The sequence below is a fragment of the Ictalurus punctatus genome, chromosome 24 (assembly GCF_001660625.3).
Source record: "Ictalurus punctatus breed USDA103 chromosome 24, Coco_2.0, whole genome shotgun sequence".
NCBI lineage: Eukaryota > Metazoa > Chordata > Actinopteri > Siluriformes > Ictaluridae > Ictalurus > Ictalurus punctatus.
The window spans coordinates 17,650,502-17,671,061 of NC_030439.2; positions in this window are offsets into that span (position 1 = coordinate 17,650,502).

Consider the following 20,560-nt stretch of genomic DNA (forward strand, 5'->3'; position numbering starts at 1 on the left):
ATATGATTTCTCTCTGCTATGATATGACAAAATTCAATTGACGAGCCTACCGTCGATACTTAGTTTAGAATCTGGAGTAGGCCGAACGTTCATCCGTGAACGATGATGGCGTAGAGAAGGACTCGTTTAAAAAGATCAGATCGATGGCGAATGACCTCGTTAGCCTGTTGAATCGTTTACACGTCAGCTTTAATGTATTGAGTATTTTTTACACCACAGTTGTAGGGCACGGTGGCTTAGTGGTTAGCATTTCCCTAGTACCTCTGAGGTAAGGGGTTCGATTCCTGGCTCCGCCCTGCGTGAGCGGAGTTTGCATGTTCTCCCCGTGCTTCGGGGGTTTCCTCCAGGTACTCCGGTTTCCTCCCCTAGTCCAAAGACATGCGTTGTAGGCTGATTGGTATCTTGTCTGTAGTGTGTGATTGTACCCTGTAATGGGTTGGCATGCCGTCCAGGGTGTGCCCCGAGTTCCCTGTGATATCATCTCTGAAACACTGTGTAGGATAAGCGGTATAGAAAACGGATGGATGGATGGATGGATGATTCGTGATTATTGTATTATAATTCATTTCAGTCATTGCCTTATAAATCGTCGCATCAATGACAAATCGTCTGATCGCTTCACCCTTAGTACAGAAATGCCAAAGATTTAATCAGTGAATCATGTTGGAATGTTGGTGGAATTTGTTATTTTCACTTTTTTTTTTCATTAAACAGTGGAGCGGCTGATTGCTTTATGTCCCAGTGTGCCCTCATGTCTGTTTTACCTTCTGGCTCACCCTTTTATTACACTGTCAAAGCTAGACCTGCCTGAGTGCCTGCGTGTATTATTAACCGTTACAAGAAAGAGCATGCCTAATAATCTGTGTTCTCTCTCCCTTCCCTAAAGATAGAGAGAGAGAGAGAGAGAGAGAAAGAGAGAGAGAGAGTGTGAGAGAGAGAGAGAGAGAGAGACAGCTCTATGGTGTTACACATGTTACTCCTGAGATACCAGTGATTCTGACACCTTCTTTTATCTATCCACACACACAAATGCCCTAAGTATGGATCTTTCTGGCACTTGACACAATCAGCTTTTTTGGAGGAAGATGTCTGGCATGTATTTTTATTCAGACTTGATTCATCTGCACTATAATCCTGGAGGACAAAATTCTTTTTTGTCCATTATCTTCCACTTACAGTAAGTGTGGTGACTCTACCCCCCCCTGACCCCTTCCGATTTTGTAGTACCTCTCTGAAGAGTGTTGGGTGAATCAGAAACATGAAATGATTTACCACTGAGACGTGTCGAGATGCTTGTTAGGGGGGGGAGCACAAACTTTGGCCTTGGCTTTCGTGTCACCACCACTTTTTTTTTTTTTTTTCCACATTCGAGACTTCTCCCAGAAATTCCCATCTGTTTCTCATTCTCCACCTCCTGCACCAGTAGGACACCCCCACCACGCCACCCCCAACCGCCCCCACCCCCCCCTGCTGGTAGTGTTGCGGATTGACAGGTCCCCTACAAGTAGCCATTCCAATACCTGAATAAACTCGCACGCCCGATTACACTAGCTAATTCGCAAGTCTGTCACATCGCAAAAGAAAAACGTCTTCAACGTTCCGTTTCATTCAAACGTAGGTGGCCTCTTGGCAGTCAGTTAAACAACCTCTTTCAGAGAAAGCAGGTTGTTCTGGACTATGTTTATCGATGAAATAATAAACCAGACTTTATGGTCTTTTTTTAAAGACTGGCGTGTGAAATTAAAGCAGCTGAAACTTGTGTTTTCACAGTTAAGATGAAGAAGTTATTTTAAAGGTGTAGGAACGACAGGACACATTTAAGAGAAACAATAAAAAAAAAAAAAAAGGAAAAATTAATCACTGACGAGGTGGTGTGAGTTACTGCTATATGCATACGACAGGGCGCACGGTGGCTTAGTGGTTAGCACCAGGGTCGGGGGTTCGATTCCCACCGTGGCCCTGTGTGTGTGGAGTTTGCATGTTCTCCCCGTGCTGCGGGGGTTTCCTCCGGGTACTCCGGTTTCCTCCCCCAGTCTAAAGACATGCATGGTAGGCTGATTGGCGTGTCCAAAGTGTCCGTAGTGTATGAATGGGTGTGTGAGTGTGTGTGTGATTGTGCCCTGCGATGGATTGGCCCCTGTCCAGAGTGTACACCGCCTTGTACCCCATGCTCCCTGGGATAGGCTCCAGATTCCCCGTGGATAAAAAGATAAGCGGTATAGAAGATGGATGGATGCAAACGACATGCTGCAATTTCACCTCATATGCAGCTAATTTAAATGAAACATATCCTCATTTATGGGTTTTGTGATGATAACTGTAAGCCTTCACACACACACACACAGCTCTTTCGTCTCCTCTCACAGCAGCCGATTGAGTAAATCAAGCCCCACTGGAAAAGGAAGAGAAATCCTCCCCGAGGATTGACCGCGTACCACTTGCAGAGAAGCAGCAGTGCTCCACACTTCACAGACTTGCTCTCTGAATCCGCTTAGTCCTTATACACTGTCATTAGCCTTATCCACTGGGCTGAAATGCCTGCACCTTCAGGCTGTGTGAATGCTCACGATTCGTTCCCGCACTCACAGGTCATCACAAACCCTTGCTTTTCACCACAGCATGCTCCAAGGAAGTTCTGCCCATTTTTATTTTATTTTATTTTTTTCTTCATAAGGCACTCATTCACATTGTGGTCACATACACACGTACATTGCAATGAATGAAATGTGATAGTGGCGGCAATTTTGCAATTAGATTGCGGAGAAACACGCTGAGGAAATGTTACTCTCCGGAGTGAAGACTGCAGATTTGTGTTCCAGGAACAGATTACAGGTTTTTTATGATTACTTACACATCGGTATTGCACACTGGCACACGATTCTCAATGACTAAAGCTCAGACGTCGCTAAACACTTCTCGCCTTGCTCCGACCTTAATCACACATTTCACGATCAACTCTCAGGCCATAGTTTGAGAATGTTTCTTTTTCCACAAAAAAAAAAAAAATCACTCTTCATTTTCCAAATGCTCTCGAGCAGCTTGCAGTTCACTTTAAACTACAGGTTTTGTTTGTTTCACGAGCTAGTTAGCATTAGTTGTCTCGCTCGGTGGACTAGCTCGGTGGATTAAGTTCGGGATCACAGTAAAGGACAAAACAGCAAATTGTAGTGAACCTGCTAGCTCAGTGGTTCCGAACCATAGGGGCGTGGAGAGATCGGAAGGGGGGCCGTCAGTTTTTTTTTTTTTTTTTAGAACTCACAGACAGGGCATTGTTTGGGTACTCTGTGTATTTTACTGCTTTTCAAATAGAATGTGCATAAATTGAAAAACCCCGCGTTCCATCTGCCTCTGTATTCTCTTTTTGGTGGTCTCATCCAATATGGGGGGGGGGGGGGGGGGGGGGGGGCGTGCCACATGATCGGGAGGGCGGGGGGGCTTTAATTGCAAAAGGTTGACAACCACTGTGCTAGCTAAATGACAAGCTCCTGTTAAAGGAGGGATGTTTTTTTCTCTTTCACCTGGTACTGAGTAAAAATATGACCGTCACAATCGTACAATTGATTCTCTGACAATAACGGCGGCAGGTAATTACAACCTAATTTCTGGGCTGCATGTCAAACCGTTTATTACTGTACTAAATAATATGTCAGTACACCGATGTTAAATACTATGACGTGACTAGAATGAGGTTTGGAACACAGCCCTGAATTGTCATTAAATGTTGTAGTTAGGACTGAGCCAGCTCGTGAGATTAAATTGCGTAGTTGAGAAAGACGCGGTACAAAACCACATTACGCAATGTTCTTCATTGAGTAGCTTCACCGAGGAATAGCATTTATTGGTAACGCTTTGGAACGGAATGGAAAACACAACTTATTATGCTATTTAAACTCTCCACAGATGAGCTTCAGAAGGTTTTGGATATTAATTCATGAATGCACTTCAGTGGTAATAGTAATAATAAGTCTGTTATACAAGTCTGACCTATAAGGGTTAAACAAAAGTTCATGGCATCTGGAAAAATATTTATATAACGAATATTAATAGTACCACATACAATATACTGGCTCAAGCGCTAACCTTCTGTACTGACCTGTGTGAATTTCTGCAGTCTTATGTTTCTGAGTTCTACTGAATCAGTTCTGGTATTGAGTGTGGTGTTATTTGTAACATTTTATTTATTTCAGACAGTGAACCCATTGTGGAATTCTGTTATTTAATTACACACAGATAAATACATTAAAACACATTATACAAATACATAAATACAACATTTCCATTTAATTAACAGTGGCTTCCAGTGTTGCCAGCATTGTAATTTATATAGCACGTTTACCAGTTGCCACAAAGCAACTTCATATAAATCCAGATGTTAAATGTTAATGTTAATTGATCCCTAATGAGCAAGCCAGAGGAGAGAGTTGAAAGGAAAAACTCCCTGAGATGATATGAGGAAGAATCCCTGAGAAGAACCAGATTCAAAAGGAACCCATCCTCAGCTGGGTGACACCGGGTTGTGCAGTTATAAATCATTTCTCTTCTATAACTCTATACTATAGAGTCAAGCGGTGCTATGTGTGTTAGAAGGAACTTGAGTACACAGATTATTAGGTATGAGATATGAGAGTGCAAGCAGGGCTTTGTCAAGACTCATTATGACAGTGTAACTAAAAGAGAGAGCCAGAAGGTAACACAGACATAAGAGCACACTGGGATATAAAGAGCCGCCCCAGCCCAATTTAACCCCTGCTGAACACCATAATTCCCAACAACCAATCATTGATCACCATTATTTTCAACAACCAATCATTGATCACCATTATTTTCAACAACCAATCATTGATCACCATTGTTACTGACAACCAATCATTGATCACCATTGTTACCGGCAACCAATCATTGATCACCATTGTTACCGGCAACCAATCATTGATCACCATTGTTACCGACAACCAATCATTGATCACCATTGTTACCGACAACCAATCATTGATCACCATTGTTACCGGCAACCAATCATTGATCACCATTGTTACCGGCAACCAATCATTGATCACCATTATTACCGGCAACCAATCATTGATCACCATTGTTACCGACAACCAATCATTGATCACCATTGTTACTGACAACCAATCATTGATCACCATTGTTACCGACAACCAATCATTGATCACCATTGTTTTCAACAACCAATCATTGATCAGTGTTTGACAACCAATCATTGATCAGTGTTTTCGACAACCAATCATTGATCACCATTGTTTTCAACAACCAATCATTGATCAGTGTTTTCGACAACCAATCATTGATCAGTGTTTTCGACAACCAATCATTGATCATTGTTTTCGACAACCAATCATTGATCACCATTGTTTTCAACAACCAATCATTGATCACCATTGTTACCAACAACCAATCATTGATCACCATTGTTACCGGCAACCAATCATTGATCACCATTGTTACCAACAACCAATCATTGATCACCATTGTTACCAACAACCAATCATTGATCACCATTGTTACCAACAACCAATTACTGATTACCATTGTTCCCAATAATCGATTACTGGTTATCATTGTTCCTAATGACCCATCACTGATCACCATTCTTTCCCAGGATCAGCCATTATCACCATTGTTTCCCAGCAACAAATCACTAATCACCATTGTTTCCCAGCAACAAATCACTAATCACCATTGTTTCCAATGACCAATCCCTGATCAATATTGTTTTCAACAAGCAGTCACTGATTTCCATTGATTGTTCGACATTCCCACTTATTTGTTCTTTGTTTTAAACTCTCTTCTTGGTGATATTTACAGTAATAAATATCTTTTGTCTGCATTCTTGATAATAACGATAGAATTTGGTAAATATACGATTAGTATTTCATTGTTCTATAAAAATAAATTATTATGATCTATTATTTCCTATTCTGATAAAACTATTCTATTCTATTCCAAAGTGACTTCAGAAGAATCTTCCTTCTTTATGTAACACGTTTTTGATATGCAAATGATCTCGCTGATTCAATGAATATGCAGATCAGTCAGCTGGCGGCTTCTGCAAACTTTTTGAGTGCATTTTATTTACTTTCCCTTGAAATGAGTTGTCAACACTGGTGGCTTCATGAAACTCATGTTTTAGTAAATGACAGTGACTTTGGTTCTACTCTGGCATTACAGCGCGCCAGCCAGTTTTTCTACCTGAGAGGATGCAATTCTAAAATCTTACAGCCAGCAGCTTTAAAGTAACAGAAGAATTCAACTATGTCTCAAAATGAACACATTTGACCAAAACACCACTGCCGCTCCCCCCCCAAACAGGAATAGTTCCTCCATCAGAGCACTTTTGAAGTGTGCTTAGCATTTCCTTTCTGTATGAAACATAGCATGATATATGAAACAAGAGCAAACAATTAACAATGAAAAAAAAATCTAGCATTGCAACAGGAATGTATGCGGTTTGCAGTGAAATATACAGCTGTGGTTGGAAGTTAACATACACTCATCATGAACATGAATGCCATGGCAATATCGGGCTTTTAATAATTTCTTTGAACTGTTCTTTTTCTGGGGCAGAATGATTGTACAACATACATCTTTAATAAAAATAATAATAATAATTTAAAAAAAACCCCAAACAAACAAGAATTTGGTTCCCAAGTTTTAATTTTTGGGGGGATTTCTGTAGTCAACACAAGGTCACAATTATACATACAGGATCAAAAATATACATACAGCACTCCTAATATTTAGTTGAGTGTCCGTTAGCACGTTTCGCCTCGAACAGACGCTTTTGGTAGCCATTAACCAGCTTCTGGGAGCATTCTATTTGGATATTTGACCACACTTCTTGGCAGAATTGGTGAAGTTCAATGACATTTGTTGGTCGGAAGGTGCCGTGTTCTAAGCTGTTTAACAAAACTACATGTAAAATATCAGGAAATGTCCTGAAACCTGAAAAATTCCGATCTGTCGTCTCATATTCATCTTTTAATCTCAAACCCAAATGTCTTCAGTGTAACGCAAAAACAAAATAAATGGCCTTGCTGTTCCAATACTTTCAGACGGGACTGTAATAATCAAGAAAGTGAAAAAGAATACGGTACAGCACGTGTGAGGCTGTGAGGCATTAACACCGCCTTCTGCACCACCATGCCATCCATGGATGAATTCCTAATTTCATTTTTGAACAAAGTAATCAAATGTTTGCAAATTAGTCTGCAGAAACATACAGTTTCCTGGTAGAACCTAAGGGGGGAAAAAAGTACGCAATAATTACAAAAAAAACAAAACAAAAAAAAAACATGACAATTCACTGAATTGTCAAAGCGATTACCATTTGGTGCATACAGAGCGCGCAGTGGATGAAGAGATGTGAAAATGTGAACTCAACCGAACAAAAAATCACTTGTTTGTAAGACATATAAACAACGTTTTATTATGAAATCATTGAAAGAACACTGAACTAATAAAATTCTGTCCCAAATGAGAAAAATGTCACTTTTTTTTTTATAGACATTATAATGCAAAGACTTACAGACAACAGCAGCTCTGACAGTATTTGTGGCTGTGATGCAAATCCCAGGTTTATATTGATTTTAATATGTTATTGTTTCTATAGTAACTTACAGTATATGGCAGATTCTCCACATAATCTAAGCCTAAATAATAAAACGTGTTGAACAGAAGTGTTGTTATTTTACAAAGAAAGGTGTATAATCAGCGATACGATGAAGGAAATGGTTATTTAACTGCTTTAGAAATAATCTCCAGGGTCAGTGCTTGTAACAAACTTTAACTTTCTGTCATGGACAGAGGATGTTGTGTTGTCGGTTGTTTTATTTATTTATTTTTTAGTTTAATTAACAAGAGAGAGAAAACCTGAGGGAGAAGCAGGTGAGGGACGTCTGTTTATAGCTTCTATAATGTAATTACTAAGAGGAACGAACTGTTCAGAAGAGCACAAGAAAGACTTCTTTCAAACAGATTAAAAAAAAATGTCTCATAAATGAAATTTAGTGTACAGTAGATTAGTCGATGACATAAAGAATAATAATAATAATAATAATAATAATAATAATAATAATAATAATAATAATAATAATTCACATTATGCAGAAAAATATCTACTAATTAATTCATTCCAGGGAAAGTGTGTTGGTGTATACTTCCACACCCCCTTCTTGTTTTTCTCACTTAGAAACACATAAAGTATAAAGCGCATTTAAAAGTATATTAATAAATAATTCACTACACTACTATCCAGTTTTCTTTTAGTTGTTGTATGAAGAAATGTATACACACACTCTGGGATGGCTGTGTTCTCTGTTGAGGGTAAAATAAATAAATAAATAAATTAAAGTTGATTTGTTTTAGACATTGTAGAATCCATGTGTGCTCGCTATGCTGATGTGAATATTTCATGATGTGGAGAGTGTCCAGGGCTTTGGAACCTTTTCTCTTTATTTACAATTTACTCACACTGTTTTAACCTTTGCCATACATGTACATCAAAAACTGTCTAAGATTAAAAAAAAAAAATCTGCAATTGTTTGTTCGTTTTAATGAAAGTGTTGCTGTGTGTCGACTGATCAGTACAATAAAGCAGTTTTGATGTAGAAAATCATTTTGAAGAAAGAACTTTGTCATTTTGCTCACATTATTATCCTTATTATTCTTATTATTACTATTATTATTATTATTATTATTGTTAGTAGCAGTACTATTATTATTATTATTATTATTATTATTACTGTTATTGCTAAATGTGTATTATTATTATTATTATTATTATTATTATTACTATTATCGCTAAATGTGTATTATTATTATTATTATTATTATTATTATTATTATTATTGCTAAATGTGTATGCTCATTTTGAAGAAAGAGCTTTGTCATTTCGCTCACATTATTATTCTTATTATTCTTATTATTACTATTATTATTACTATTATTGCTAAATGTGTATTATTATTATTATTATTATTATTGCTTAATGTGTATTATTATTATTGTTATTATTATTATTATTATTATTATTATTACTAAATGTGTATGCTCATAGTTTTAAGAGACTGTTCAGTGTTTGAGCAGAAACACTGTTTCCTGTTATGTGTGTAACCTTCTTGTTAATTAAATAGCCTTGTCTTTAGGAATTGGCTTACTTTATTTGATAGTTATTCAATTGCCACAACGTTCCCTCCAAAAATGGAGTATTTGAAGGTTAAAATGGTTCTGTGGCAGTTTGGGGACATTAACTGACAATGTCTCAGTCACTAGAAGAGGCCTGCTGGGACACCAGAACGTCCAAGGACGCACAAAATGGCAAAATAAGACTGTCGGGGGAATTATTCAGTCATCTCTGTCATGAATATTTATGTCGTATTTATTCGTCTGGCAGACGATTTTATCCAACATGGCTTACAGGTGACTCGGAAGTCAATCCAAGCACAGAGATGTGTACAGTAGTAGAGAATAGCTGTGTGTTAAAGATCTTGCTTTAGGTCAGTTCTGGGATTTAAAACCAGCGTCCTGTTCACCTGGAGAATGTAGCCTCTATTGTTGACTTGCTTGAATGCCAAGCTTTCTCATGTCCTCATGTGGACACACTAATGTTAACAGCATCACGCTCGTCATCTCGTAGACCTCTTACTAGCCGACACGAATCTCTCCCATAGCTCTTGAGTCCAGTGTTTGTTCCAGCATCTCCACGATTTCTATGTTACATTTTGTTTGTTAAATTGATGTTGCTGGAAAATAGTGAGTGAGAAAAGAAGCTCTTTTGTTTTTTTGCCGTTAAACCTGAGCATGTTTACAGTACTAGTAATGCCCCTATGTGATATCAGCACAGCAGACAACCACTCACTCGATGAAAATAACCTCAAGTGTGTGTGGTACAACTGAAAAACGAAGCTGGGGCTAATGTTTTAGGATCGACTCTCCAGCCTGACTTATGATCAAACTTACATTCAGCTGGCTGCAGGTCTTTAAAAGCTGTGAGCCATCGCTGAGATTTCTATATCACTTCACTCCTCTTCACAGCGCAGATTATAGTGTGTGTGTGTGTGATGTTTTTAGTTGCTTTGCTGTGTCTGACAGGCCCTTAGTGCAGCTTAATAAGTGCTGTTGATTGTAGGCTAGATGTTAGGAGAAAGCCGGTCATGTTTTAGACTCTGAAAGCCCTCTTCGAGATACCTGTGATAAGTCGCTTTCTGCTTGAGATGTAAACACATTTGCAGCAATTTTGCACATTAGACATGTCAGGGACGGTGGAGGAAATTCTGTTTTACATAAATGCACATTTTATGCGTAGAAAATTCTTAAAAGTCTGTGATCAAAACTCTTAAAAGTCTGTGATGACCCACACAAGATTTTACACCTAATAGTTTACTAATTATTTGCGTTAGAGACTTATTAGGGGGCCGAGCACCAATGGTGCCACCAATAGAGCAATTTTAGACATACATTTACAATAATAACTTTAAACACAATGTTGTAGAAAAGCAATTCCACATTCCTATGATTCTTTGGGTCAAGATGCAATCAATGACCACCATGATGTCAATTTCCACCATATCGATTTTTTCGGCCATTTTGATTTTTTTTTTCTTTCAAAAACTGTTGTTTTTTGTTTTTTGGTCAACTTTATCAGCTTGACCTTTTCCATTTGGATTTGGTGTATCTCCTTTGGAGCAAGCTCTGACGGTCCCAATGGCTTCTGGTCTTCTTCTCTTGCTAAGGGGTGGGTACAGAAAGTTCTTGGCCCCCTTAATTGCTGCTTGTCACTATATTTTTAAATTGTAGCCTGGGAGATTTGTGGTGTAACGGGGAACAAATCCACTCGCAGCGTGGATGTTCACATTATAATCCAGCATTTATGCACTGTTTGATTTTCATCTTCGTAGTTATTTTACATATCTGTTTGAATTCGGGACATTTTTTATCCATTTTTATACTATAGCACTGTTGAATTCTTGAATCTGATTGGTCAGAAGGTGTTGATTCATTTTCTATAACAGAAGCTCTGATAAAAGTCAAACCACAGGTTTCTATTAATGCACTTGCTGTAATACGTTATAGTTTCTATTGTACCAAGTTACACAGGGTATTGTATGTATTTTAGTTAGCATTTTTGGAAGGAATATCCAGTGTTAGTGCTTTGGAACTTTAAGCTTTCCACCCTAGGAAATTCTTCACTTTCAAAGTGTAACAAATTTACGCTTTGAAATTTGTTCTTGCCTTATTAACTTCAAAGGTGAGTGAAGAACTCTACACTGGAAAACCGGATAAGTTCATTTAACTCAAAAAATTGGAAGAAACTAATTACCTCAAAATTTTTTACAGTGATCAATCAAGTTCTTTAAGCCAAATACACTTAAATATAACAAAAATTGAACTCAAACTTTGTAATTTAAAATAAATTTTTGCTATATTTAAGTGTATTTTGGTATTTGGAAATTGATTTATCAACTCAAAAATTTTTGAGGTAATTAGTTTCCTCAAATTTTTTAAGTTAAATGAACTTATCCGGGTTTACAGTGTATGATGAAACTATGATGTATCTACAAATGTAGTGTAAGAAGAACTAAATACTCCAGGATGTGGTGTTTTAGGAAAATAATCAACTTCGGAGTGCTAACAGTAACACCACTCCATCACAAAACCCCATAATTGATTATTTTCCTATAACAGCGCAACCCCCAGTGGTTTATTCTTATGTATCAGTATCAGGAAGTAATAGAAACAGTCCTCTGAGGGTTAAACAGTGCACGCAATCATTCATTTATTTCTTCATTCAAACATCCAGTTATTGATTTTTTTTTTCCATATCATAATAAGATATCATTATTTAAAAATAAGTTGTGAAGAGCAGCTCTGGGCATGTGTGAAGCGATACAATAAATTGTACCCGTTACTGGTGCATTTAATTCTAAAACTAATTTAGTACTCTGATAAACACATCTCGATGTTTCTGACATTTTTACACAGATTTATTTGTGTATTAGGTGCGGGCCTGGATCGGGTCTTAAAAATGATTTACTGTTCTGTGCATAGACCGTCTACTGTTCTTTTAAAGGTTTATCAATTTCGTTTTTGAGGGCTAAAAGGGATTAAGACATAATTGTGTTGTGCATGAAACCTTGACGTTTTGATCTGTAATTCATGCTCACCTACTGTAAATGTGAGTTTAATCGATTTAAAACTGTGATGCAGCCGGAGACTATGAGAATATTTGTCAATCCAGCGGAGCGTAATGTTGATGAACGCACAACTCAATTCATTTTGTTTCACTTTATACAGTAAAGGCTAAATTAGCTTCAACAACCACTACTGAATTCATAAATCTTTATTAATCTATCTCTCTATAGAAGAACAAATTAGACAAAATAAATTATATGAATGTTCAGACAATCCCCCTGTCTTTCTCTTTCCCTCTTTGCACACACAATTATGCAGAAAAGCTGGATTTTCCCCACTGGATTGAACTTTTTCAACGACAAAATAAATACACGAGTGCATCCTGCAATGAAACAGCCATGTAAAGATAAAAATGAGAATAAATCAGAAAATATTTTGAGAAGACATTTTGCCATGAGCTGATATGAGGAAGGCAGTGTATGAAATCAGGCAGAGTTAGAACAGAGATGTCAAAAAGATTGGGCAAATATTTCCCAAGCAATCTGCCAGTTAGAAAAGATTCTAGTGGCAGGGTGTGTGAAGGTTCTAGTGTTCGAATATTACAACCGAGAAGATTCAGAAGCCGTTCAGAGGATATGGATATGAAAGCGTTTGAAGGCGGTTACAGTTGAGGGCAAAGGTTTACCTAGGCTAAAGATATTCAAACTCATTTATTCATAACTGCACACATTTCCCGTGCTAGGTCAGTTAAGCTATCTTCTTTCATTTCAAAATAATAGCTAAGAGACCGAACTATTTTAGATCTTAGTTACTATATCTGAATTTGGCTACCAGGTGGACCAGTAGCTCACCACCGCGGCTCGCGGACTGGGATTCCCAGTCAGGGAAGCGACCACAGCCACTGGAGGGTCTCAAGCCTGGACAGTGGGGAGGGTTGCATGAGGAAAGGCATCCAGGTGTAAAACGTGTGCCAGAATCGAAATAGCTACCTCAAATGGGAGCAGTTTGTGGGCCTCCTTACTCATGCATTTTTAGTCCAATCAACAAATGTTCTGGGGATTCAGATCAGGGCTTTGCGATGCGATGGCTCATTTATCTTTAAGCCAACTTTGGAAGTATGCCTTCGGAAGATCACTGTCCTGCTGGAAGAACCAGTTGCGGCCAGATGGCATCCATTGTCTGAAATACACCAGTCCCTTTTCCAGCAGATCACCCCACAACATGATGCCGCCACCACCATGCTTCACAATTTGGATAGTGTTCTTTGGATTAAAAGCCTCACCCTTTTTCCTGCATGCAAAGTGTTGATCATGATGGTCAAACAATGACATTTTGGTTTCATTTAACCAGGGAACACTCCAGCAAAACACTGCTAACTTCAATCTGGCTTTTAAATGCAGTTTTTCATTGTGCCACAGCTTTCCAGGCGAATGGCAATGCAGGACTCGCTTAATGATGGATGTACTGTACATACTTTGGTATCTGATGCCTCAGACTCCTTCATCAGTTCCTTTGTTGTTGTCTTGGGGTTCACTTGATCCTTTCAAACCAAAGTTTATTCATCCCTTGGAGTTCATTTGTGCCTCTTTCCTGAACAATGTCTGTGGCAGTATCTGTGTGGTCTCAAAATATTTATATTTCAATACAATTGTTTGTACAGATGCTTGCAGTACATTCAGCTGTTTGGAAATTGCTCCTAAGGAAGAACCAGACTTCTGGAGGTCCATAATTTTTCTACTGAGGTCTTGGCTGAGTTGCTTGCATTTTCTCATGGTATCAAGTACAAAAAATAAACAAATAACAAACCCCACATGAATACAGCCATAGGTGTGCGGCCATTTAACTCCTAATTATGACAATTGGTCAATCAGAAGCAATTACATCAGTTTCTGGAATCTTCCAGATGGTTTAAAGAAATAGTCCACTTAATGTATATTCTCACTTACATGTCTTTTTTTCTTTTCTTTTTTCTTTGCTATAAATACAATTTCCTTGTCTTTTTTATTTTGTCCTGGAGGTATGTGAAGTTTTGTACTCAACTGCACCGAGCTATAAGAGACCTTATGAACTTTTAAAGGCCAAAATGAATCTATTTTTATATGTAGAAACATTTCAGCTCTTTAGATAAAAAAGGCATCCCACACACACACACACACACACACACACACACACACACACACACACACATATATATATATATATATATATATATATATATATATATATATATATATATATATATATAATGCTTGTTACAGTGGTAGAAAACACAACCCACCATTATCACTAACATTATACTAATATTTATTTATTGAATTCCGATAGTTGCTAGCTGTCAGATCACTGGAGGAAGTTGCAGGTGAGCGTTTTTATTAAAATGCAGGCAGACACATCCAAAAATGTAGGCAAAATCAGAATCACAAAACGAGTGTGGTTCAGGTGAAGCACAAACAGGGGACACTGGGCTAGGGCAAAAACTCAAAACCAGGAAACTAGTAAAGTCAGAGACCAGAACACCAATTACAGAATTAAACGGCTTGGAAATAGTCAGATGTGTATGTGAGTGAGTGTCCTTTGTGTATATGTGTGTGTGTGTGTGTGTGTGTGTGTGTGTGTGTGTGTGAGATAGGCAACAGGAGAGTGTAATCAGAAGTCCGGTGACTGTGAGCAAAGCTTGTGTGCTTGGATAAGTGTAGTCCGAGGCGGCCATGTTTGTAGGCTCAGTGAGCTCTGGGAAACTGACCCAGTGTCGCAATTGGTATAATTATACTATGTACTAAAACTATGTACTCTTTTTGCAGTAAAAGTATGTATTCTTCTCCCAGGCGTTTTAATCTAATTTTTTACATTTTTTTTACTATTGTCTATTGTCTGTCTTTATTTGATTTTATTCTGTTTTCTATTTTACTCTTCTTCACTCAGCACTTTGGTCAGCCTCGCTGTGTTGAATGTGCTTTATAAACAAAATTGACTTACTTTCTTTTTGTGGTGAAAAAGTGCATACTTTCGAGTGTGTATTAAAAGAGTATGCAAGTAAATTGGACACACTAACACACTGTGTAACGGAAGAGAACGTTATTGCCCGGAAGAGACCACTCCCACCGTAAACAAACTCCGTTTTCGCATTTCAGCTTTTCTTCATTCATTATTCCTGATATGATTTATACTCTATAATTGAATGCCCCAGTCCCTTGATTTATTCCCCCACCCACATTCCATTTACACGCATCCTTGAATTCGGCGACAAATTGAATTGCGAAACCGTCACAGAACTCCGTTCCTCCGTTCCGCGAGGAGTTTCGGGCAACGTTAGCTGAAAAAAACGTCCACGGAGCCACACTTTTAAAAATCGGACGGAAATAGCGGGACCGATTGGGACGCCGGGTACGTTTACAAACGGGGTCGACCGGACACTAGTGTCGATTGGATGGGTTTAATCCAAACCCAGTCTATAAATAATGTCCACTTAAATGTTCTGACAGTTTGAATGAAAATGTGCTATGTCAGTGGAAAGTTCAGAAATAAACCAAAAAAAAAAAAGCACTATAAATATAGACGCCATTTTATCGTATACATATAACCAGTGAGCCTAATATTTAAATAGTTGGATTATGTGTGGAGGGGTTCGTTTCACACCCCGTAATTTTCGGTATCAAAAAAAAGCTTGATGTTCACAGTGTGATGATTGTCACACTTATCTCGCGAGGGTTAGGCGTCTTTAGGCAGACTGACTGTTTTTACCTCCTTGTTTGATAAAATGGCCCCTTATTTCCCCAACGTGATCTTTGTACGAAGGTAGCCCTGCTGATTAAATGGACTTCTATGTTCTGTGTAAACAGAAAGCCCAATTAACAGATTTTCAACACCTGATTTTCTGTCTTTTTTGTCTGTTTCGCTTGAATTCACCCACAGTGGCATCTGACAGGTTTTCTCAGGCAGCCTCACATACAGTATGTACAGTGTTCACTTATCAAGCATTTTGTCGAGTCCTCTATATCTCTCTACTCTGGTATTTTATGATTCAAACCACATTTCATCTGCTGCCTCATTTGTGATCAAAAGTCATCTTTGCCTGACCAGCATTTTAGCCCAAGGACCTTATTCTCCTCTACTCCAATCCTTCTCCCATTGTAGTCTCTCCTTCTTTCTCTCTCTCCCACACACACACACACAAAATATGATTAAAATCTACTGCTCCACTGCCTTTCCTGCCCTTGGGACTGGGTGAAGACAGACATCACTATATTTCTACAAGCGCTCAGTGGTCACGAAATTACTGACCATTTCATGAAAATTGCCAGCGCGTGTGTTTGCCCTGCTCTGCTGTAGGACATTCCTGTATATTGAATGCCTCATAATCATCAGTATGAGTTGGTGTAATTAACTCTTGGCTCAAATGGCCTAAAAAGCACACGTTAAAAGGAATATCAGAGGTGCGGGAAAGATTAGAGGACGTATACGATGCCATAAGACTCCGCTCGAACTGCTTTCAGAGTTTTTCTTATGCCGTGTCTGCTCTGAAGAGTTAGCATGCCCTGCTATGCCTAACTAAACCCATTACGTCCTTCGGCTCTCGCCGACACCCGATATATATGCGCCTATTATGCTCAGAAGGCTGTATTATGCGTAGCGTATTAACTCTGAGGTAGGAGTTGTTCTCCGCAGCTCAATCGCAGGCTTATGAGAAGGCCATTATGAAAGGATCCTGCATAGCAATGAGCTAAAATGCTAGCTCTCGGCGCACGAGTGCCGATCAAGCATCCGCTGTGATGGGAATTATAAGTCATCACAGAGCGGCCGGATTTCAGGGTTGAAAAAACTTTCGATAAATCTGCTTTTTTTGCAGACAAAGCACATGACGCTGCAGGCCGGAACGAGTTTCTTAGTTAAGACTCTGTCAGTGTTCAACAGATTACACGGCTTGCTTTTGGACCGTCGCTGCATTCTTATCTCGGCTTTCTTATTACTCGGTGCTTTCAGTTCACATGGATTGGATACATCAATAACGTGTAGTTCGGCCTCTTTCTGCAGACTGAGTGTTGCTTAGAAGCAGGCTTTGCTGGTGATAAAATCACACTCGGTGATTTATGCGCAGCTGGACTTTGTCTACATTGGTAGACCTAATTATACAACTACAATTCGTTGCACCCAAGGGCTTCGTTCTTCCCTTATTGTTTTGTTTTCATACGCCGAAATGAAGTGACTTATTGGATTTAATGAATAATTTCCGTGTCAAGTGGTTGCAGGAATTGAACGTCACAAATCGGCCGGGAAATATTGTTTACGTTAAAGTGTTTTTCGAAATCGCTGATTATTATTTAGTCGAACTAAAAACATTTCAATTGACCATACAGGCAAAATTTAATAACGTACAAGTCACTAAATTAATTATCATTGTTATTATTTCTCCAGACGATGTCGTAAATGTTACCGATGGCCATTTTTCATGTTAGGCAACTAAGAAAAATCCCAGCATGCTCTGTCGAAGTGGTTGTACAAATCAGACGCCACGCCGCTCTTGTCCCTGTTTAAACAGCTAAGGATGAATCTTTTGTTTAGCCTCTATTTTTCTCGATTGCCCGTTTTGCAGCCTTGCACCTCCATCTGTCTGAGTTATGCGCCTCATATCCAGTAGCACGGCGGCTACATTAGACGACTTTATTGTGAAGACAAGTGTGATGGAAAGTTTCGCAGGAAACGCAAGGGCACAGCTGCCAACATGACCAAGGACTTCATTTGGGCTGTAAATGCTATCTGCTAACTTGTTGCCTTTCTGTTTCTTTGCAATATAAAACACACACACACACACAATCCTTAAAAGAACAAATTGCTGCTTCCTGTTGATTTCAGCCAGGAACTCAATCAGAACACACGCATTATGTGCAACCCTGTATTACTGTAGTGCTCTTACCGTGGTAGAAATGCTTTAATTCAGCTTCTCTTGTTGGTGTTTAATGGTGTGGTGTAAAAATAAATGAATCAATACCTCGAGCCAGCTTGGATGGCTCTTCCCAGCGAAGTAAACAGTTAGAGAATAATTGAATGAGTGCCTCTCAGACTGAGACAAATGACTCACATCTGTGACTGATTGTACTCACAGCCACTGTTCCCTTCTCTCCATCTTTCCCCCTTTTTCTCTCCCTTTCTTTAACTTCTCTGTCTTGTTTTTCATCTCCCCATTTCTTCTCTCTCTCTCTCTCTCTCTCTCTCTCTCTCTGGTCCTCTGCTGAAATCAACACAAAGCAGCTTCCTGGAACTGGAACAAACAATGTGTGTTATTGCGTTGTAATTTTTCTCTGCAAATGATGCTCGTTCATTTTTTTGAAGATGGTGCATTATGGCCTGGTTATATAACGTAATGTGTTTTGCTGCGAAGCGCCGACTGCATAACGGATCCGCCTGGTTCTTTATTTCACTTAGTGAACACTTCATCAGCACACCCCTGATCAACCATGTGGTGTGTGTGTGTGTGTGTGTGAGAAAGAGACACGAGCTATTCTTCAACTCTGCATTCTCACACATCTGTGGCTTTTATTTATTTATTTATTTATTTTTGTAACCAAAAGCGCACATTTGTTTTGTTGTTGTTGTCGAGACACTCATAATGTTCCGCACGATTCCTGCCGAGTATCATGCGACCATTATCGCCTGTTTAAATACGTTTATACTGTATGCTCTATAGTCTACGCATTGCTAAACGCAATGGACTAAGATACACGCTGATATCAAGATTTGTCGAGGGTCACACTTTAAAACAAAACAAAACAAAACAAAACAAAACAAAAAAAACAACCCAGTCACGCTTACGAGCAACATTTATAACTCTAGAGAAATAAGGTGGCATTAATTAAGGCTCATTGATTTCTAATTTCGTCCTCCTGAACCCCCTGTAGAGCTAAATAAGAGAGATTAACATAATCATTTCATTTGAAGCAGCACTGAAGACAAACAGGAGAAGCATTATGCTTAATTCCGCGCCGATTCTGAATGCTATGAATTATTATCTGTTCTTGGCGGCTTGTCGTGTATTTAATTGCCAGTTTACACACCTGCTATTAAACGACTAGAGATCGTGTATCTAAAAATCAACAAAATGAACTTTCAAATGAAGCGAAAAAGAACACGGATTGTAGATAATAGAGTTTATAGCACGGCGCTGTTGAATTCTTGATTCTGATTGGCCAGGAGGTGTTGATTTGTTTTCTATAACAGCAGCTCCACCCCTTTATTATTTCTATAACACGTCACATTGTGCTGTTATTGGAAAATGATCCGCTTCAGTTTTTGGTAAGAGTAACTCCGCTTCACATCAGATCGCATTACACCACCCATTGTTGCATATTTTCGCAATACGGTACAAACCCCGAGTGCTTTATTCTTCACATAGATTACCTACTAAAACATCAATAACTATATGATGGGCTGCTTCATGACTTCCTGTCTGTAGAGGATTTATTATTTACATTTTTTTGGGGGGGGGTTATTGATAGACTTGTGCGAGAGTCAGAAACATAAACTCTGAGCTGTAGACTGGTGTCGGATCTACTCATTCGCTCTCTTTCTCAATTATTTATTTATTTATTTATTTATCTATTTATTTATTTATTTATTTTGGATGATACAAATGCAGAAGGAATAAACTTGAGATAAAGTTCAGGGGGAAAAAAAATTTAATATATCGCTCATTCCTGATATTCTGCTGTTTGTCAGCCGCAGAATATCAGAAATATGAGAAAATCAATATCCTCTCATTTTAAACAGAACTTCCCCGTGTCGCGGAGTAGTAAATGAGGTTAGAAGAAAATTTTATTTATAATATTACTTTTTCCTTCTGGTACACAGCTTCACCCTCATAAACATTCACTCTGTAAACATTTTCAATTTTGGATGAAGTAATATTGATCAAAGAAATGAATAAATGGGAAATACTATTGCTCTGTACTTCACATACGGTGTGTGTGTATGTGTGTGTGTGTGTATACGAAAAGGTTCCTCTGACTGAGCACCGTTATCCTACAGCGAAACATTTCTTCTAGGATGACTCCGCCCCCATCCACAGGGCAGGAGAGCTCCATGAATGATGAGGACGAGGATGGAAATGATGTGAATCATAATACTACAGTACGACCCTCACTGGATCTCGACACATTTGAACACATATGAGGGATTTTGGAGTGACGGGTTAGACAGCGCTCTCCTCCACCGTCATCACAACACCGACTGAGGAAAAATTATTTGGGGGGAGCAGTGTAAAATTGTGTATAATGTGTGAGAGAACCTTTATTTGGTAGCTTATGATGATCTGATACTTTACTAAAACACTTCATATTGCTTTTCTTCCCATTAAAATATCAGTCATAGTGTACATATATACTATACATAGTTACGTTCGCATTTATTCATTTAG